We start from the raw sequence: 20,340 nt of genomic DNA, 5'->3' as shown, positions 1-20,340 counted from the left end.
TTTAATCTTCATTGTATTTAGGATTTCAGCCTTAAGCAAATATCAAACTAGCATTTATAGCTGTAACAATTTTCACTTATAAACCTGTTGGTCTACTACTTGCTTAAAAGGCAACTCTTGTAATGGGTTTATTACTCAAATTTCATCATATTTGTTAACAGATTAGCCAACATCACAAAATGGCAGACTGGTCTATTTTAATAGTCTAGTTTCCTCACTTGTAAATCAAGAGTGACTACAACATTGTAAGGACATGCTCCACCTTTGTGGTTTGCTTAGAAATGGAGGTCTGAAAACCAACTTTAAGGATGGCTTCTAACTTGGGGTTAAATTCTATCACATTAAATTGAGTTTGACTTATGTTCTACTATCTTTAAGTTTGAGAATTGCAAGTACCATATAAACAAGGCATAAAAGGAATTCAACCAACCACTATCTGGCAACCTAATATAAGAAAAGTCTTGCATCTTTTTTCTTTTTTAATGCATAAGTCAAGATAACATCCAAATAGTTGAAAATTTTCCTTCCGGTTTATAATAATCAGCTTACACGCTATTGCTGGCATTCATTTGTGAATTAAGTGGATGAAGGATAATGGGAGACCTATATCATGGAGTTGTGTTCCAGGGTCTCCTTACATAGTCTTGGGCAAGCCACAATGTTTTGGAACCTGGAGTTTGCACGCAAACTCACTAAGTATCTGTGTGGGATGCCAGAATTTCTGCACCACAACAAAATCACACACACGCTATCAAGTTGTCAACAAAACATTTTTATGCATGTTAAACACTTAATATGATAAATACCTATTACACTGATAAATATGAATACAGTACACTTTAACATGAATATATTAAGCATATTCTATATTCGAGTAAGGGTTTGAATGTGGAGTTGTAGAGGGAAAGGGGCCAAGTGAAGGTGAAGAGTGCTGTCTGTTCTGGTCATTTCCAGACACCCGTTCTAAAGGGTTTCTTATGAGTCAGTTTTCCATGCCAGACCTATAGGTGGTTTCTTGCAAGGGATGATGAAGGAAAGGAACTGGCAGAATCTGCTCTTGAACTTCTTGCCATTGTGCTGTGGGAGAAGGGGATGTAATAGTACTACTGGATCCCACAGATATGTTATGCCCAAATTGCATTGTGCGATCACTGGCCTGAAATGCTGGTATTTAAGCCATTCCCTCGGTACCTGCACCTTGATTAGAATGCAAGTACTTCAAAATGTCTAGTATCCACCACAGAATTCTTAGTCAAGTTGAGTATTGGGAGTTTGGTGTATAGGTCTGCCATCTTTGTTGTGGAGTCCACAGTAGATCTGAATCTCCCTGAAAATCTGATAAATTGTCTGAAATATCTCCACCTTGCTGGACTGGTTGGCCTGTCATGGGAAGACTCCCAGCAGCTCCCAAAGCAGATCCTCTGGTGCCTGTAGCCCCACCAGCAAATCTATAGATTGATGTTTGGAAAGGAGATTGTCCTTACAAAGGAGCTGCTGTTCTGATAGGGGATGTTATCCCAATACTGCCTCCTGTCTTCCACTAGATTCCAGTTTGTTCCTGGAAAGCCCAGCATGTTGGCAACACTTTGTGCTGGAGCAGTTGCATTACTTGGCTGGTCCCAAGAGCAGAAGTTATGCTGAGGGAGCCTTTCCCTGCTTCCAAGCTTCTTTGTGGCCTTATGAAGGTGTTCTGGCTTTTTGGACCATCTGTTTTGGAACTAGATCTGGGCTGGGGAGGAGAGAGAACCACATATCCATTATCCTGAAATTGATCTGTATGGCTTTTTTTTAGTATGTGGCTATCAAAGTTCATCATTTGAGCATTCATGCACAGGGGACTCTATAGTATGCTGGAGCAGTTTGCTCCATGTTGCTATTGCAAGTCCTTGTGATAATATTTGATACATCATGCTCTTGTATTCCCTTCTCTGCCAACTCTAGTTCCAGATTAATATGAGCATTATATATGCAATTACTAAAAAGTGACTTGTAATTATCAACACTTAATCAACTCTGACATTCTCATTTGGCCTCCGTAAAAAATTTCCAAGATTTTGGGCAGAAAAAATGCAAAGCTGCACAATCTTTTCTAGATTCAATTAATGAAGTCACTGTACAAAGGGAAAAATTGGACAGTCAGTAATAATTAATTAAGACTACTAACCTTTTAAAAGTTAATGAAATGTAATAAGTATTGGCAAGACTAGAATAGTGTCTTAAGTCAGAATTATCACACAGCAATTAATCTAGAGCAGTAGAACCAAGATGTAGAGATGTCAATACATATTAGACCAAACAAAAAGGGAAGAACCTTCAGACACTCAAAATATAATATCCAAGCTAAACCCAAACAGTCACTAGTGGAAGATCAGGACCATGGGGTTGGAAGAGGGCCTTTTCCCAGAGGAAGAGACTCCCTTCCCCTAACACCCACCCCCACCCCTTGCTACTGCAACAACTTCCTGCCAAGTAATGAACGCTGAGACTTGGGCTGCTTTGCTCATGTTAACTTGTGACAGCTCCACTACAGAGCACTGTAGCCTATCCACCATCCTAGCCTTAATTGTAGGGGAGTCAGTGTATAGAAGAGGAGCTGAAGAAGTTTGGGCTGCTGCTGGGAAGCAACCAGCCATGCCTTGGCTCTGGCACTGGTTCTTGCTGGAAATAAAATGTCACCATGGGCATGTTTGCCCCCCGATCTTGGGAAGCCCACAGCTTAAGTCATGTGGCATTGGTGGGAGAGAAATCCTGCTGCCTCTTGGCTTACTAGGATGCAAGTCTCCAGGATGCCAATAAGGCAGGACAACTCCACCATGTGGGAGAACCCTGGATAGGGATCCTCCTCAAAGGCTCTGATCAGGATGGCCAGTTGGTCTTTGGTGTAGCTGGACCACTTCCTGCACTCTCCTCCGTCTCCCCTCTTGGGACCTTGGCTGCATCCTTGTGCAAGAAGAAAAGAGGCAAAGTGTTTGTTAGGGGAAAGTGGTTGTTTTCTTGTCACTGCTCCAGTTCCAGTGGGGCTTCCTGCTCCCTCCCAAGGGCCCACATGCAGGGTGATGGCAAGGGTGGCAGGGAGGCCATCCCATTGACCTGAAACAGCCCTTCCTCGGTAATCAAGAGGGTTGAGAGCAATCAAAAGGAACTACATTAATCCAAAAAGGGCTTGCCTCTACTTGTAGATGTCATCCCTCTAGCTGCAAGTGGGAGCTGATAGCTGTTTTTGAAACACAGAGATAAGTGAAGACAAGCTGCTGCCCCAGTTGAGTCCCCGTCCCTAAATTATCTCATCCTAGGTCAACTTCCATGGTGGTGGTGGGGAGGAAGGGGAGGTGTTAAGCCAAGATAGGATTACTTGTTCTAGTGACTATCCACCCCCACCCATCCATTCTGATGCTTCTAAGTGACTTGCTCCTGGGAGCTATGTTGGGCTGAATATGGACAGTTGCTCTCCCCTTTAAATTTTTTTTAAAAAGCCATCACTTTAAAGAGTGCTTCTTTGCCAAGTTAGCAGGAATTGCATGGTGGTTTTTTGTTTTGTTTTTAAATCCTTCTGGTACTACTTCAAAATGTAAGGAATTCTGGGGTGGGGGGAAAGCCACCTTGCGTGTGGCTCCCAGACTAATTCTTAATTGGGCCTGTGTGAAGCTTTAGCCAAAGCTGAATACTCTCCACAGCACCATTGGTACCATGGGGAGAAAACTGTCCTCACCATGCAGTGCTGCATTCCTTGAACTGCACCCTCTTGAACCTCTGCATCCTAGCTGCCCACCAGGCTTTCACATCTTTCCATTTTATATATGTATATACATACACACAAAATATGCCAGGTGATCTCACAGGCTTACTGTCTTTAAAGAAAGTGGGCTAAAAATCTTAATGTTGCTTCTTATAATTCGATTTCTACTACTGCTCCAAATTTATTTAGTGCCAGTGTCAGGCTCAAAGGCCGATCCACACTGCATCTAGGCAGGATGAAGGAACAGTGAGCAGGACTTTGGTCAATGGGCAAGACTTCAGAGGGGTTCTGGGAAGCAGGGATGTGCAATCTGGCTCGATGTCATATGGGTTCGGCGTTGAGCCGGTTTGGTTCGGCAGTCTGGGGTCAAACCGAACCACCTTCTGTTCGGTCTGGCCCTGGACCAAACCCCCACCCCCACGCCCGCTGACTGTTCAGAGGGGTTCACAAACATTTTTTTTAACATTAAAAAATTGTTTGTTACCTTCTCCCCTTCAGGGAAGGTCTTTGAGGTGGCGGGGGGTGAGTGTCTGCGGAGGTTCCCCCTCCCCCCGTCAGCCTCCATTGTCACCCCCTCCGGCTGGTTCTTCAGCCCATTTGGGCCTCCATAGTTTGGCGTGGTGGCCATTTTGGATGCTGCTGTGCATGCACAAATGGCCTCTGCAAGGCCTGGTGTGACCCATTTGCGCATGCGCAGCGACATCCAAAATGGCCACTGTGCCAAACTATTCAGGCCCAAATGGGCCGGAGGGGGATACAACGGAGGCTGGCGAACCTCTGTGGACCCCCTGCCACCTTAAGGACCTTCCCCGAAGGGGAGAAGGTAAAAAAATTGTTTAATGTAAGTTCATGAACCCCCCTGAACCAAACTGGGGGGGGGTTCGAGGGGGTGTCCGATTGAATTGGTCCAGTCAGGTTTGAGTCCGGTCCAGACTCGAACCGAACTGGGTCAGCTGGTTCTGTGCACATCCCTACTGGGAAGTTGCTTGCTGCTGAACTACTCAACTTTGTATGAACCTTCTTGCCTTGGAATGCTTCCAGCTTTCCCCCCTTTATCTGTATGGCCACCTGTGGCAGTAGGCTTGTTAGGATAAATTTATGACCTGCCATGTAGCTGAAGTGGGCTAGAGTCTCAGATGTCCGTGTCTCCATCCCCCCTCCCCCACTTTCCTCTCATGGAGCATGTGACAATTAACATATATGGAGAGTAAGGAGAAGGCAAGAGTCTGCAGATTAACTAACACACCTGGACAAATAAGATAAGAATAGTATAGAAATTAGCACACTTTGGAAAATGCTCATCATTAGAGATGAAATAATGATTTGTGTGGCTGACAACCTGATGGACATCAAAGGAAGATGGGCTGATCAAAGGGATGATCTCTGTCTCAGCTCTGATGAGACCCAGAGGGGCTCGTTCAGCTGTACTCTCTTGGGACCTCAAGGCACTGTGAGACCAAGAGAAGGCACATGGCCAGACTTGTCTTGGATGCCCTGGAGCTGTCAGATCTCAGATGGGCACCTATCCTGGGATTTTGCCACTTCTGTTCAGCTAAGTGTGTAGCTGAGCTAGATTGAGCCCTGGGAGCTGAAAGACTACATACTCAAAGTGCTTGGTTGTTGGTTACAGCCACCCAATCTGATAATCCATGAGGGTCTATCATCTTCCCGGTTACTGAACTCCGCAACAGACATATGCCTCTGTGCTCCTCGCTCCTTTTCCTCCTCCTCCTCCTCACCTTCTTGACTCCCCACCTGTCTCCCCCTCCCTCTTTTCTGCCAGACTTAGACTTATCACTAGCTGGTTATAACAGTAGCATTACGCCATCTTTTGGACCTTTAACAACTTTGAAGTAAATAGATATTGCCTCATATTTTATATGCAGTTAATAGCATAGTAGCTTTAAAACAGATTTAAATAGATGTTATCTTTATGAGATAGATAGATAGTTAGATATAGCCAAGCTTCTAAATATGTTGAGACAGATTGTCTATGTATTGCCCATTCAAAAGAATGATGCAAATTGCCTTTTGCTTTTACTATGTATTACTTATAAAATGAATTACTCTGATATACCTTTTAGTAGTAGAGTAAAGCTTTTGAAAGCGGGTGTGTGTGGTCTCTAACATCATATTCCAGAGCAAGCCTTATCTGTAGAAACAATAAAGGCAGTTAGCCAGATTTCTCAATGCAAGCCACTGTGCCATGAGCAACTGTGCTGCCTAACACCAGCAGCCTGCTAGATGTTCCCCTTCAGACATCTTGTTTCATTGGTTAGTGTTCCCTGAAAGATCCCATGGACCCATGCTGGGTCATGTAGACTGTTCCTGTTTTCAGTGAGTGGAGTTTCTACCTGCATTTGGAGATTGGAACTTTACCTGTTGAAGTTCACACTGTCATGCAGCTGATGTACAGGCAGAATATTAAGTGCTGCTTCCATCTTCATGTGCTAGATGTCTGCCTGTCACAGCAACCGTTAAGCGCTCAGGACTTTTAACAATTGTGTGAAGAAATGTACAAAGATATGCCATAGTAACCATGCATGGAAATTTGAGAGGATTTGAGTAGACACAGTTGGTGACAGTTAGTTGGTTAAATGATGGTAGTGAGACAGAAGAACGGAGCTCTGAGCCAGAGTTTCTGTGTGGGTGACTAACGAAGGGAAATTGCTTCAAATTCTGTGTGAATTCCTGGTTAATGGATGTTCAGAGACTGTAATAAGCCAATAGAGCACTAGAACAGTACTTTGGGGTTTGGTGTAGAAAGCCTGAATGGGAATCCTGAGAGAGAGAAAGCTGCCCAGATGCAAAATTGCTGCTTAAACAGACAAGAAGTATCGTACTCAAAGAAGGTCAAAACACTCTGTGTGGGGTCTAATAGGGATGAGCACAAATCTGTTTGGAAGCCCTTTTACATGTCTCTGAACAAGTTCAGGAACTGGGTGGTTTGAAATTCAAAGGCGGGGTGGGGGGAGTTGCACTTTAAGGGTGTGGGAGGGTGCACTTACCCCTCCCTCTGCTTCTGCCCCACCGGCACCCGGTATTTCCCAAGTCTGAGGGGGAGGCAGCATACTTCCCTGCCACCCCGTTTGCTATTTGGCTGGAAGTAGCTGGAGCGTGTGTGCTCGTTCTGGCAGGCGCGAGCACGCGAATGCCTGTGGGCACTTGCAATGTGCATGTGCTTGCTGGGTGCACGTGTGCCAGCTACTTCCAGCCAAAGAGCAAATGGGGCAGCAGGGAAGTATACCGCCACCCCATCGGACTTGGGAAATACTAGGTGCCAGCAGGGGAAAAGCGGAGAGAGGGTAAGTGCACCCTCCCCCACCCTTAAAGTGCGACTCCCCACCCCCGCCATTGAGCCACCCGGCATGGTTCCGTGCACATCCCTAGTGTCTAACAGCTGATTGATTTAGCAACATTGGAATGAAGTCTATGAGCCCTGCTTTGCTGAGAACCTCATTTCCATCTTAAGTAAATAATAAACTTGTTATTATTTGTGTTATACCTTATTCTTTGTCTCCTTTTATGCACTGAACATATATCTCTATCCTTCACTCACAAGGCTATGTGGCCCAGAAGTTATTTACTGAGAGCAGGGTAATAATCACATGGTGGCAGCAAAAGAAAGTAATAACCTATTCCATGAATGTGGTGACACAACTGATATAAATTTATATGAAACAAATCACATCCCTGAACTTGAGAGGTATCGGGGTGGGTTCCTCACAGTTGCCCTTTACCTTTAAGACATTTCCCCTTCCCTGGAGTAGAGGGCAGATTTCACCTGGGAGTTATTTGCGCATGGCTTCGTGCTGTGGGGTAAATGTTGAGCAAAGCCACTTCAAATCACACTCGCAACACTGAGGGAAGCAGCTCCTTCCCTCTGCTCTTAGGTTTTGTTTTGATGCAAGTTCACAGGGCATGCCTCCATGTTTTCCTTCTAGCCAATGGTGAGGGGGAGAGGTTACTAAAGAGCTACATCTGCATTTCTTATCATGCTCATGATTCTACATCAGTGCCTTTCCCTATTTACTCAGGTGTTTCCAGAAAAAGTAGCTTAAAACCAGCATTTTAAAAAGCCAGAAATAACTAGAATTTAATAATAAGATAAGCTAAAATTTGCAAGACAAAGCCTGATTTGTGTGTGGAGTGGGTCCAAAGATCTGGTTTGGCTGGTGTGTGAATGCACACACTCCCTTCGGAGTAGAAGACCTGTCTGTAAAGCCCCCAGTAGGTGAAGAAAAATGAGAAGCACCAAATACAGTTGAGACAAAAGTCCCACGGTTTTGTATATCATAAAACTCTTAACACAATAATATTAAAACGACCTGCTGTGAAACCTGTAATCGTTGTGCACTTGCATCTTATCCAGTGTAAGTTTTATATTAGAACAACTTTGAGACCTTTAAAGAAGCAGATTGGAGAGCATCTCAGTAATATTAAATGTGCCAAGATGGTTGCTCCTTTGGTGCCCACTTATTTGGTGCTTGGTGGACACAAGCACTCTTACAAAGATTTACTTTTTTGGGCTGTTGAAAAGATTAATTTTGGCCATGATAGAATCTTACTCAGGAGGGAGGCTTGGTGGATTCTGGAATTAAAAACCTTGATTCCAGGTGTTTTAAATGAGTTAGATCTTGGGGCTATGTTCAAGTGAAGACTATTCTCCTTTAAGTAGCATGATTTCAGGAATTGGTCAGGCAATGTAGTACAGCTGGGACATTATCTAAGGGTATAAATTTGCAGGAAAATGAAGAAATGTGACAAGCTCACATTAAGATAGCAGCAAATGTGCTCCAGCTTTGGTAGTCCAAGATCTAAGTAGTGGCATGTTTTTCATTGTTTTTGGTCAAGTACTGTGTTTGCAAAACTGAGCTTCTATTTTAAATTTCCGAGATTGCTTCCTGTTTTTGAAGAGAGAGTTTTTTAACAGGATTACATTGGATAAAGATGCAAGTGCACAAGGACTACAGTTTTCACAATAGGTCATCTCAATATTATTGTGTTAAGAGTTTTTTTATATACTTTAACACTTTTCATGTTGTGTCCTAGTCTACCCTTGAAGGCTTCAGCCGAAACATGTTGGGCTCAAATAAGTTTTCAGCACCGTGGGACTCTTGTCTCTTCAGTTGCAACTGTAAAGCCCCCAGGCCTGACAGAAGCCCTTTCCAGCTGTTTCCAGGGCTAAAGACAAAAAGAGTAGGGGATAATGACCAGCCACTGTCTGCTCTCCCACTTCTCTGCATAGTTGCTTCCTTTATTCAAAAACAGGAGGGAGAAAAATGAAATTGAAGGATGCATAAAAACAATATTGGAAGGTAAAAAAAACATTTTTGTACTAACACTGAAATGGTCTAAACGCACAAACAGACTTCTCCCTGAATGTTTCTCTTACAGCATCTAGCTATGCTTTCTGTTGCTGCTTTTCCTTACAGCCCCACAAACATTCTTATCAATGTACTTTGTTATGGAACACACAACTCTACCTTATCTCAAAAACGTCGGACACTTCCACTCCACCCTGAGTGCTCTGAATAGGGGACATTCCTCTCTTGTTGAATGAGTACCCCCAATTCTTTATTCTGTGTGCAAACCTTATTTCTTAATAAATTCCATAGAAGCGATTTCAGTCTGGCTTTAATGGTTCTGGAGAATTACTTGCAAAACTCTTCCCCATACACACTGTAAAATCATGTGTTACTGTTGATTTGTATTTAGAATAATATGTTGCTGTGTGGACTCTGGCTATAAGTCCAAAGCCAGACAATTCTAGACTGCTGAAGCTGTGTCTAAGCCTGGTCAGTGAACTTAAACTGCCACTCACTGAAGACTCATCTACCTCAAAGGAGTGACATGCTCCTAAACTGGGATAAGAGCACTCTCTCTATTGAAGGTAGATACCAGGAAAAGAGAGTAACCCCCAGTCTGTCATAGTTGTGCTCTTATGCAATACACAATGTTAATACACTATTTTCAAAATCATGGTGGTTTGGTTAAAATAGAAAAGGAAGTTTTGCTCTCCATGCTCACTAACTCGTTTGGCAGGGGCATCCAGAGGATGGCTTCGGAATAAGATCTTAAGGTCCAGGTTGGGACATAGGGCAAGATGCTCACTCAGGTAACCTAGTCCAAAGCCATTTAGGGCTTTAAAGGTTAAAACCAGTACATTGAATTGGGCCCAGAAAAGGGACTGGGAGCTAGAGATGTGCAAACTGGCTCAACATCGAATGTTCCAGCTCGAGGGCTTGTCTTCAAGCAGGACCGGCCCCAATTCAACTCGAGGTTGAGCTGGAAACACACACACACACACACACACCCTGGCTGCGCTTGAATTTTTAAAATAAAAATAAGGGGGATGCTACCATGGGAGGAGGTCTCTGGTGATTTCCCCTCCCAATGGCCCAGTTCTTGCAGTTATCAACCCATTCTGGGCCTCTGTGTTCTGGCCGTGGCCATCTTGGAGGCCACAGCACATGTACAATGCATGACCAGGGTGAACACATAGGAAGCCTCCATATACTGTGTCAGACCACCGGTCCATTTAGTTCAGTCTTGTCTACCCAGACTGGCAGTGGCTTCTCCAAGGCTGCAGGCAAGAGTCTCTCTCAGCCCTATCTTGGAGATGCCAGGGAGGGAACTTGGAACCTAGATGTTCTTCCCAGAGTGGCTCTGGAAATAACTTACAGTGCCCACACATCAAGTCTCCCATTCATATGCAACCAGGGCAGACCCTGCTTAACTATGGGGACAAGTCATGCTTGCTGCCACAAGACCAGGTCTTCTCCCATGAAACCAAACATACCTGGTGCTGTTCGAGTTGGGTTTGGACTTGAACCAAACAAACTGGTTTTGTGCACACCCCTATTGGGAGCCAGTGCAGCTGATGAAGCCCTAGCATAATATGCTCAAAACATCCGGTCAATAATCTTGCAGCCCTATTTTGTACCAGCTGCAGTTTCTGGACCATTTTCTAAGGCAGCCCCACATTTGATGCATTGCAGCAATCCAAGTGAGAGGTTACCAGAGCACTAGGAACTGGTCAAGTGATCTCTGTTCAGGTAAGGTTGCAGTTGGCATATCAGCCGAAGCTGATAAGAGGCACTCCGAGCCACAGGGGCCACTTGAGCCTCTAGTGTCAGCGCTGGATCAATGAGCACTCCTAAACTGTGAACCTGGTCCTTCAGGGGGAGTGCATCCCCATCTAGAACAGGCTGAACATAATTCACCTGGGCAGAGGAACCACCAACCAGCAGTACTTTCTGTCTTGTCTGGATTGAGTCTCAGCTTATTCACACTGCATCCAAGCACTGATTCAGGACAGCCTCCCCTGCATCTGATGTAAAAAAAAAAGATACAATTAAGTGTCATCTGCATATTGATGATATCTCAGGCCAAATCTCTGGATGACCTATTCCAGTAGTTTCATGTAGATGATAAGCAGCATAGAGGAAAGAATAGAACCCTGCAGAACCCCATAACATAACTGCCAAGGGGTTGAGCAGTAATCCCCTAGTACCACCTTTTAGAAACACTCCTCAAGGTAGGAGCGGAACCACTTCCAAACAGTGCCTCTGTAGCAAATAGCGGATTTAAGCCCAGCCCTTGTCTCAAAGCAAGCCTATGTGGGGGAAAGAAAAATGCTGCATCATTCCCTCCATGTTTGCTCAACAAAGGCAGTTCCTTTAAAACTTAACTGTTCCTTTGGTAATTGCTGCCACCACGCCCACTTTTAACAGATTCTGCCCACCCCACCCCCGGTGTGGGTGAAATTCCAAGGCAACTCTCCATTTACCAATGGAAAAGTACAAAAACTGCTCCACATGCAGTTTCCATGTGGTGGGAAAACATGGTAGGTTGCTGAACAATTAACATTGAGGCATGTTTGCACCAGAGTAAAACCCCTTTTTCCTGAGTTAAAAATCCACTCAGGTAGGTAAAATCCAAAGAACAAAAAGAGAGAGAGAAACGTTTTTCCAGATACTACAGCTAGACAAGGTAGACCACTTGTACCACAATTTATTATGGCTAGAGATTATGGGTGTTGTAGTTCAACAGCTGGACAGCCAAGACTGCCTTCCTCTTCCATCAGCTGCAATCCAACACTGTATTGATTTCAGTGCTCTTTGCCCTATTTTGGATTGCCACTACATTGGCGCCAGGTTAAGGTGTCAGCCTGGTTGATTTCCATGCACAAGAGTCATTCCTGTATATGCAACATGTTATATTAGTTCATACTGCAACAGAAATTCAGATGCACACAGAAACATGTACCCTAATCCATTCCTGTATAAGTTTAGTCAACAACTCAGTCCCACTGAGTTCAATGGAACATTAGAACTTAAGCCCAAGTAAGTGTGTCTAGAGCATTTATTCATTACTTAGAAGTATCATTTGCGTACAGTGTGCTTTGCAAAGGTTTTCATGCAAAAAAGACAGAACCTAAGCAAATGCACTTAAGTACCTTCACTCTGTTCCATATCTTCAAAGGTATGGGGAAGCAAGAAACCAATTCTTCTTCAGAAAATAATAATCAGCACATAGTTCCTGAGACCTGGCAAGATTTTTCACAGAGCTGCTTAATGAGAACTTGACTGAAGAAATCAGCTTAACACTGTATTCAAAATGTTCATACCTCGGGGTATCTCCTAGGTGGTGTGAGATTTCTCCATTCCTTCACAGAACCTCACTGGAGAATGAGTCTTTCCTGCCCACTCTGGTAATGAAATTGCCAACTGCTTTCCTCCTAATGTGTTTCTATGACTAACAGCTGAGCAACAGACAAGAACTTGCCAGACAAACAATTTCCTCACCCTACATCACAATGCTAAGGAAAGCTACTTTTGATGCCTGCAACTGTATAAGGTCTTGCCAGGGAAAGGGGCAAATGGTGGGAGCTTTAGGAAGGGAACTGAAAATAACAAGTTCAAGTGAGAACTAATCTGCCTACTTTTCTGTCACTATCCCCACAACTGGATTAAATTTAGTCCAAATAGGTTAGGCATTTCGCAAGTTAGCCCACTTGTTCCTCAAATGGTTACGTGTCCACCATCTTGAATTGGGGTGGATGATATCATTACAAACTATATCGTTAAGGTGTCCCTATGTGACTCTGCAACTGTTCCCTATTTGATTCATATTGGTCCAGGCGTTGCGAAGTTGATGGGGCGGGGGTCTGACACATGGATGAACACACACACAGATAAGCCTACTGGAAAGCAGGCTAAAAGTGCTAATATTATAATGCCTTTTTACAAATCTGTGGTGCAGCCACATTTAGACTACTGTGTACAGATCTGGTCACCATATCTAAAGAAGGAAATAAAAGAATGGGGGGAAATGCAGAAGAGGGCAACCAAGATGATCAGGGGCCTGGGGCACCTTCCTTATGAGGCTAAGCTACAGCATCTGGGGCTTTTTCATTTGGAAAGAGGCAACTATGGGGAGACATGATAGAGATGTATAAAATTATGCATGGATTAGAGAGTGGACAGACAAATTTTTCTCCCCCTCTCACAACACTAGAACTAGAGGTCATCCCATCCATGAAACTGAAGGCCAGGTAATTTAGGTCCAACAAAAGGAAGTATTATTTCACACAGTACATAATTAATCTATAGAATCCTCTGCCATGGGATGGCATGGGATTCCCATACTCTGTGAAACATACCAGCGGGGATTCGAACCGGCAACCTCTGGCTTGCTAGTCAAGTCATTATAAAGGTACCAGACAGGATTGTCTTCTGTCTCCATTTTTTTAGCCTACTTTCCAGTTAGGCTTATGAGATCACCTGGCATTACGTGTGTGTGTCGGTGTTTCTGTCCATCCATATGTGTCCCCCACACTATCAACTTTGCAATACCTGGACCAATATGAACCAAACTGGGTACAGTTGTAGGGACACATAGGGACACCTCAATGGCATGATTAGTGATGCCATCCACCCTAATTCAAGATGGTAGATGCATTAGGTTTTCAGGTGCAAGAGGGTTAACTTGTAGATTTGAACTAAACTTGGTACAGTTGTAGTGCGTGACACATAGGGACAACTCAGTGATGTAGTTTGTAATGTCATCCACCCCAATCCAAGATGGTGGACATGTGGGTGTTTCAGGATAAGAGGGCTAACTTGTGAACCACCTAACCAATTTGAACCATAAAGAGCCCCTGGTGGTGCAGTGGTAAAACTGCCGCCCTGTAACCAGAAGGTTACAAGTTCGATCCTGACCAGGGGCTCAAGGTTGACTCAGCCTTCCATCCTTCCGAGGTCGGTAAAATGAGTACCCAGAATGTTGGGGGCAATATGCTAAATCATTGTAAACTGCTTAGAGAGCTTCGGCTATAGAGCGGTATATAAATGTAAGTGCTATTGCTATTGCTATATTTGCTACCACGTAGGGACACACAGGGTGTCCCTCAAGGGTGTAGATTGTAATGATGTCATCCACCCTGATTCAAAATGGTGGACTCGTGAAGGTTTGAGGTGCAAGTGGGAACCAATTTAAACCAAATTTGGTACAGTTGTAGGGACACAGAGGGACACCTCAAACACATAGTTTTTGATGTCATGCACACCAATTCAAGATGGTGAGTGCATGAACATTTGAGGCACAAGTGGGCTAACTTGTGAACTGCCTAACCGATGTGGACCAAATTTAGTCCAGTTGTAGGTATAGTGAAAGGAAAGTAGACAGATTAGTTCTTACTAGAACTTGCTGAATCTTGAATTAGAACCCCAGATGTGCTATTAGACAGGACCTAGAAACTTGGGCTATTATGATACTTTGACGAAACAAAGATCTCCATCTTAGCTCAAGAAAGTCTAACACTTCCACTCAATCCTGAGTGCTCTGAATGGGGGACATGCCTCTCTTTGGTTACTGAATGAGGTTAATCCTGTTGTTGTTGTTGTTGTTACTGGAGGAACAGAGCCATCAAGCTATACTCCTAACCCCTTTTTCACAATAGGTTAACCCGCTAAAACCGAACCTATCTTTAGATATGTATGTTCAGACCCATTAAGCAGGAGTAACCTACAGTTGGGAGGTAAAACTGCAACCCTGGATTGGCCTAAGACCAGTGTTACAGCAGATATGTGCTGATTCTTTTCATTGAATCCCAGAGCTGTCCATTTCTGGAAGAGCAGGAAAGCCCTCTCCCTCTTTAATCACTATAAAATAGGGGCAAAGAACCCCACCATTTTGTCACAAGTACAGTCATGAGTTGCTAGCAACCAGGGGCCATGTCACCAGCTGCTATTAGTGTCCCAAGGGAGATGCTGTAGAGATTAATGCTCTCTCAGCAAAGGACCTGCCTACCAGTGTTCCCTCTAACAGGGATTTCCAGATGTTGTTGACTACAGCTCCCAGAATCCCCAGCTGCCATGGCTTTGCTTGGAGAGTATGGGAGTTGTAGTCTACAACGTTTGGGAATCTCTGTTAGAGGGAACACTGCTGCCTGCTGCTAGACTAAGGTAAAACTCAGAGCTAGTTAGTTAATGTTTTTGTATGTTCTTTTGAATTCCTGTGTGCCTTGCTTTGCTCCCAGTTTCCCCAATTCCTTATTCTGTGTGCAACTCTTTTCTTAATTAATTCCATATACTTAGATGTGGATTCAGTCTGGTTTAAAAGGTTCTGGAGATTTACTTGCAAAACTCTTCCACATGTGTCTCATAAGGTCATGCACTAGTATTCCCTCTAACAGGGATTCCCAGATTTTGTTGACTACAACTCCCAGAATCCCCAGCTGCTATGGCTTTTGCTTGGGGATTATGGGAGTTGCAGTCCACAACATCTGGGAATCTCTGTTAGAGGGAACACTCTTATGCACTACTGATGAATTGTTTTTAGATTAATATACTGCCTGTCTAGAGCTGGGTTGTGTGGACTCTGACTGTAAAGTCCCTGTAGTCCCAACCGAGACAGTTCTAGCTTGTTGAAGCCATGTTTGAGCCTGGTCAGTGGCTTTAGATCAGCCTTCAACTGGTGGCAGCCTACCTCGAATGAGCATCATGCTTCTAAATTGGAATCTGGGCAATCTTTCTACTGAGGGTAGATCCAAGGAAAGCACAGAGTAACCCCCTGTCCATCACAGATACAAAGAAGAGAGAGAACAATAATATACTGTTACGAGAACAGCCTGTTCAGGGGCTACAAGCAGCCCCACTCTATATGGTTTGGAACCGCAGGCTTGCAGCCTCTGTCTTGGCTACCTGGACCAAGGGACCGTGAGCCCTTCACATGCCCATATTTGGCAAACTCTCAGTCACTTAGCACAAACAGGATGGGGCAACTTTACCCCAGGTCAGGTATGAAATGTGATTGAAAGGTACGTCTCTCTATTATGCAGAGAAGGATGCTGGCTGAGTAAGACATGAGTTAAGGAGAAGAACTATTTCTCAAGAGAATAGCAATAATCCTCTTGTTGTTGGCACAAAGAATGAGTCTTACTATTCTCCTCAAATGGAACTCAGTTAATAAGGCTGTATCACTCCCACCTCATTATTGGAGCAATGGTCTGACCGGACCAGGGAAGAAGCTCAGTGTGAAAGGCATTCTGATCCCCACACTTGGAAGGTCTTCCTGACTCACGAGATAGGTTTTGAGCTCGCCCATTTACCCGTCCCCATACAGGTTTTTCAAACCATTTCACTCTATTGTTCTTCAAGACTGCACACACGCTTGACTAAATCATTCAGCATGTATTCTTTTGTTAACCATGGATATCATACCTGGCAACAAAGAGATGTGGCTTGTGTTTGGCCCAAAGGCATGTGTTCGCCTGTTTCAAGCCCCACTCAATTGTGTGCTCAAGCTCTGGCAATTCCCTCTACCACAACCATTGTTCCAGCTCCTGGTTTGGACCTCTCTCTTGATCCAAACCATGCACCACGCTTGGCTGCCTCAGGGAACTGACTTCCCCTGGATTTTCCCTAGAACCAGCTGCTTTCCTGGTTCCCTGGCTTGCGAGTGACACACTAATTACTAATAATCTCTCCCCCCCTCTCTCCTCTTCCTCCTAAATCTGGACTCTGCATTCCAAGTCATCTCTATTTGGCAAGACTTAAGCTGATCTAATTGCAGTTTGGACCTTTAAGATAAAGCGCCTCTTCATGAGTCTCTGATTTACATTGCTAGTTAAAGTTTCATTGCCTTTTATCAATTGCCTAACTTTTTCATTTCCTGTACCCTAATAACCCCTTAAATAAGTCTGATTGTACCATATCCCAATCTCAAAGCTTTGCACAAATTGATACTGTAATGGACTGTTCACTCCATTCGCATTAATTTCCCACTCAAGCCCAAAAATAGTCTCAGGACGTTCTGACAGTGTGTACCAGAACAGTTCCATTAACAATACATAGCTTACATCAAATTATAGTATCAGTGAAGAAAGATGGAACGATGTTGCATAATTTGCATGGCTACAGAGATCATTTGTTCTGGCACAAGGGACTAAGTGGGAGGGAAGAAGAATGTTCCTCTATCAAACTGGGTTTAATTAGAGCAACAGTTTGTCACCACTAAAAGGATTATCCACTCTGCCAGTAAGTTTTAGAAAGAAGCCCCATTCTAGCTAGCTTTGAAGAATTGCAAGATAAGTATTATTGTTCTGGGGAAAACAATATTATTAACAGGATATTAATATACAGTATTACTAACATTAGAAATCTACTAAAAGGAATGTTTGGTGTAGTGGTTAGAGTGCTGGACTAGGACCGGGGAGACCCGAGTTCAAATCCCCATCCAGCCATGATACTAGCTGGGTGACTCTGGGCCAGTCACTTCTCTCTCAGCCTCACCTACTTCACAGGGTTGTTGTGAGGAGAAACCTAAGTATGTAGTACACCGCTCTGGGCTCCTTGGAGGAAGAGCGGGATATAAAATGTAAAAAATAAAATATAAATAAATAAATAATAAATTTAAAAGATTCTGTCAGCAACAGTACTCTTACAGATGACTACATAACTTTTTAACCCCGTTCCATTTTATTGGGTGGTGCCTTTTAGAGAAGGCCTGGCATACAGAGCCTGATTAAATGATTAATCACTAAATGTTGAGCAAACAACACTTTATGTAAGATACAATTTAAAACCACCTGCAGAGCTTGTTTGCCTCAAACTAGCAAATGGAAAACCAAATAACCCACAACCAGTGTTTCCTCTAACAGAGATTCCCAGATGTTGTGGACTACAACTCCAGTACTCCCCAAGCAAAAGCCATGGCAGCTGGGGATTCTGGGAGTTGTAGTCAACAACATCTGGGAATCTGTGTTACGAGGGAACACTGCCCACAGCATGTTGGAAATGCTCTGATGGGTTTATGGATGCCCTTGGCCAAGTTTGTACTTTGGCCTTTTTGCACCCCCATAGCAGCAGTTGCCTTCCCTCAACCCCTATAATGCGCTGGATGTAATGGCAGGGGCATTGTGTTACAGGTAAAGAAAAGTACAGCTGCTGAAAAGCACTATGAGCCATTGTCAGGACTGCTTAATAAAGCCCCCACAAGAATTTTGATGAGGCTTACCAGGTGGTAGTAGCAGCTGCAACTTGGAGTGCTTCTTCGCAGCCACCATCTTTTTCCACCAGGGACTCAAAGGGACTATTTGATGGGCAGTGTCAGCCCTGACACTATGTTAAACGCTCATTCTGTACACATACTATGTCATGTGTGCTTATTATTCTGGAAGGCAAGAACTGAATATATTTATTAATCTGAATTATTTTGGTAAAGATAGAGGTGGGATCTTTCTTCTTAATCAAAAGAATCTTCAATTATGTCTCATTGTTCTTAATTTTTGAATTTGTTTTTAGTAACATATGCTAAATTTAACACTGATAATTATTGTAAAGTATCTCTATAATACTTGGTTTGTATGTTTGATTTTAAAGTTTGCCTCAATAGGACTGGGTCAGGGAAAGTGAATACATATGAAGTTGTTATCCTGGTACCACTATTCTGTATGCATCATTATTTTATAATCATTGTTTAAACATTGTTCCTTAAATTATTTATTTAAACATTTAAAACTGTTGTTGTTGTTTTGTTTTTAAAGTACAACTAAAGTGTATTATTCATCCAGGCCAGTCTGTAAGCTTTTTAAAGTTATAACTGCTTATATATTTCTCCAAAAAAAGAGAGAGGGGACAGGGGAGATTCCTCCCTCTTCAATCCTTGAGCAATGATTTCTTTCATAATGTTATCTGCCCATTTCCCACCTCTTATCAATTTCATACAACCTCTCTAAATGTAACCCTTGTCCTTTTTCTGTTGTTCTGCTATCGAGTCGACCACAGAGCCATGTGCTTTTCTTTGGTAGAATACAGGAGAGGTTTGCCATTGCCATCTCCTGTGCAGTATGAGATTATGCCTTTCAGCATCTTCCTACGTCGCTGCTGCCCTATTTAGGTGTTTCTCATAGTCTGGGAAACATACCAGCGAGGATCTGAAACAGCAACCTCTTGCTCCCTAGACTAGTTACTTCCCCACTGTGCCAGTAGGTGGCTCCTGTCCTTTTCTAGTGCACCCAAAATGAGGTTTTCCACTAGAGTCTTTATGGTGAAAGAGGTTCCAACTCTGAGGTTCCAACTCCCCTTAGTATCAATGAGAAATCTGGCCTAAGTGGATCTTTCAGAGACAAAATATCAGCAAAAATACTGTATTTACCTGAATCCAAAACTAGTGTTTTTCCAAGTTCCTTAATGTTAGAAATCAGGGGGTAATCCTAAATTTCGAATCCTCTTCCTTTCAGGAAAATACTGGTATAACCTGTGTTGAACCTGTATTTTTAAGAGGGTCCCCATAAATTCAGACACATTCTCTATTCAGGTAAATAAGGTATAGCAACAGTCCCAGATGATTCCCTCTTTATCCGTGAGGGGGCAGTTTGCTATGACTGGGACAGGATTTCAACCTTTGGCAAGTTTTAACTTGGGGACGGCTACTGCCCTCCAAACAGAGCTCCCCATTTCCAAGGCCTATATTGAAACAGTCCCCAGTTGCCACCTTCAGTTAGCAGTGTTATTTTAAAAAAAAGAATTTAAAGGCAGCCTTTCTCAGGGAACATTACAAGCAGAAGACCATTCGACTGAACAGAGCCAAGGCTGGTTGTAATGAGAAAGATCAAAACACCCAGTACCTCTGGGCAAACTGCAAAGCTCCAACTGAAGACGAGAAAAATAATGTATGCCGTGCAAAAACACCAGCGTTAGACGAGAACCAACCCAGGAGCCCTTACTCCTTTACAGCCTAACTCACCTTTACAACGCTGTTGTGAGGAGAAAATGGGGTCGGGGGAAGAGAACAAGAAACTTCTTCTCGCTGGAAACAAACTATGAAATAACTGAACAGTTGTATTCATTAGTCTGTCACTTATTACGGTAGGTGTTGCGAAGTGAGTGCAATGATAAGAAATGCATTATTTGCATAAACACTGAACTAAAGCGGCATGAAGATTCTCTATGTTTTCGGTTGGTATAAGAAAGACCCCGCCCCATTCTTGTGACGCAGACCAGCCGCCTGAGAGCCTGCCCGTGCGGATACGTGTGGCCACGCCCCGGAGGCGGGGCGAAGCACAATCGAGGGCGTGCCTTGGCCTTCCGCTTCGC

At 43.6% G+C, this 20,340-nt stretch overlaps 1 long non-coding RNA gene across 1 annotated transcript; it reads right to left on the bottom strand.

The window, feature by feature from the left end:
• Positions 1–756: 756 nt before the first annotated feature.
• LOC128350888 (uncharacterized) lies at positions 757–20,338 on the bottom strand. Its single transcript, XR_008319495.1, has 5 exons — positions 19,991–20,338; positions 10,963–11,069; positions 5,814–5,888; positions 2,768–2,940; positions 757–1,729 (listed from the first exon to the last, which is right to left on the bottom strand). It is a non-coding gene; the product is annotated as an uncharacterized LOC128350888 (long non-coding RNA).
• Between the last annotated feature and the right edge of the window lie 2 nt (positions 20,339–20,340).

The sequence above is a fragment of the Hemicordylus capensis genome, chromosome 3 (assembly GCF_027244095.1).
Source record: "Hemicordylus capensis ecotype Gifberg chromosome 3, rHemCap1.1.pri, whole genome shotgun sequence".
Lineage (NCBI taxonomy): Eukaryota > Metazoa > Chordata > Lepidosauria > Squamata > Cordylidae > Hemicordylus > Hemicordylus capensis.
Note: the sequence above shows the minus strand (reverse complement) of the source record. Positions and strands in the feature narration are given on the sequence as shown.